Genomic DNA, 2,090 nt, shown 5'->3' with positions numbered 1-2,090 from the left:
AGTGTAATAGAAAGTACAATCCGAAGCACACTTGGTCAGAAGTGTAGTTCACTGAAATCCATGGGACTTAATCCACAGTAAAATGAGTTGAGGATTGGAATGTTCATGTGCTGAATCAGAGGCAGTGGTTCTCTTGTGCAGCTTCTGACAATTCTATAAGTTGAATACTCCTGTTTTACAGAAGCTTGGTCAAGCCTGAAAGGAACTGAGGTGGCCTTGAGTCTATGGCTCAAGAGGCATTTGAGCCCTGTTTTCCCAGTTCTTGTCCCTGGACTACATGGTCTGTCAGAAAAAAATTATAAACACAAATATGTAGACACTTCACAGGGATGGAGGTCCTACAAAGACACAAACACTAAGTAGGCAACATGGTTTGGAAATGTGGATCTCTCACCGCCGCACCTCTCACAGAGAAGAAGAAAAATACAGCGTTCTTCTGATGACATTTGAGTTTTGTTTTATTAGATTATACACCCCTTGAAAAGTTTTTTTGAAAGGCAAAAAAAATCAAACCTACCGTCCTGCCAGGTGACACAGACTTTTTTCCACAATGTGCCAGCAGTAAATGGTTGGTGCAGTATAAACAAAAACTGTTTATAGCATGCATTTGGTCAATGCAGACAGTAGAAGTCCACACACACACATGTACAACAAACAGACCTACTTTTCAAGACAATTTCTTTTTTCCCCATCTAAAAGCATATCAAGTAAGTTCAGTCACTTAGAAAACAGAAGTAGTATTCAGGAGTCCCTGGGATTCAGAGATCTCCACAGGAACACCAAATCCTTGCCTTCCAAGTGCAAGCTGGGCATCTTGTAGACATCTGCAGTCTTGCCTCTGACCTGTGTCCACGCGGCTGCTCGTCCATCATTTACCCTGACCAAGCTGGGTCATCCGAGTCTATGATCAGGATGCATCACAGCTCCTTGGCATCTCTTTAAATCTGCAAATTAACACAATCAGGAGAACGGGATGGAAGTAGGGCAGGAGAACGGGATGGAAGTAGCGGGGTGAGCATGGTGCACAAGCATCAAGGCTCCACAGTGCTTGGGTTGCAACTCAAAACTGCACAAAGTGGACACAAATAGCTGTGGCTTTTGGCTACTACAGCTGAAATGACTGTATCCTGACACACCACTGAGACTCACAAAAGGCTCCTGAGCACCAGAATGACTGAAAACCACAATGCTGAAGTGGCAGGTGCAAAAGACGACCTGGGTTTTCAGAGAGTCTTGCTCTCCCATCATTCAGCAGATGGTGCAACTGTTGGCTTTGTTCATGGGGGGCCTCAGTGGAGGCTCGTTGGGAAAGGTCTCCCGCCTTCTACGCAGGGCTGGGCTCAGCCGGCTGGGCAGGTTGGCTTGCTGGAGCAGCTCCCTGAAAACCTCCACCACGTTCTCGTTCTCCTTAGCAGATGCCTCCAGGAAACGGCTGTTCCAGTCGAGCTCCACCAAGGAAAGGGCATCCTCAGGCAAGACTTGTCTAAGCCCGCCAACCTCCGCCTTATTGCCCACCACCACAATGGGTGGAAACTTATCCTCCTTCAGCTCCAGGATTTCATCGTGCAAAGTCTTAATGATCTCAAAGGACTCTGCGTCATCCACGGCATACACCAAAGCAAAGGCGTCGCTGTTCTGGATGGAGAGCTTGCGCATTGCTGGGAAGGAGTAGCTGCCACTGGTGTCCAGGATCTCAACCTTGATGGTGACTCCGCTCACCTCATACTCCTTGGTATGAAGCTCTTCCACTGTCCGCCGATGCTTTGGCTCAAAAGTATCTTGTAGGAAACGCCGGATGAGAGATGTCTTGCCAACCCCAGCTGCGCCCAGAAAGACCAGGCGCACTTGACTCTTCTCTTTCACTGCTAGAGACATGGCTCTCGACTTTTGCACGGATGTGGGAGCTGAAAGGATAATGTTCCAAAGTTGTGCCGAAGCTGTGTGTGCTGCTGGGTCAGTGTTGATGTTGCCTGCTTGTGGAAGAGAGTGCCTCTTTTCACAGCAGCTAGGGAGGTTCACCTCCACTCTTGCTCGCGAACGTCTCCCAGCTGAATTGCTGCTGTGTGCACTGCCACCCAGCGCTTGTCTTC

At 48.4% G+C, this 2,090-nt stretch overlaps 1 pseudogene; it reads right to left on the bottom strand.

The window, feature by feature from the left end:
* Positions 1 to 1,248: 1,248 nt before the first annotated feature.
* On the bottom strand, positions 1,249 to 1,875 carry LOC136642008 (GTP-binding protein Rhes pseudogene; annotated as a pseudogene).
* Between the last annotated feature and the right edge of the window lie 215 nt (positions 1,876 to 2,090).

The sequence above is a fragment of the Tiliqua scincoides genome, chromosome 2 (genome assembly GCF_035046505.1).
Source record: "Tiliqua scincoides isolate rTilSci1 chromosome 2, rTilSci1.hap2, whole genome shotgun sequence".
NCBI classification, from domain to species: domain Eukaryota; kingdom Metazoa; phylum Chordata; class Lepidosauria; order Squamata; family Scincidae; genus Tiliqua; species Tiliqua scincoides.
This window is presented reverse-complemented; position numbering and strand designations above follow the sequence as displayed.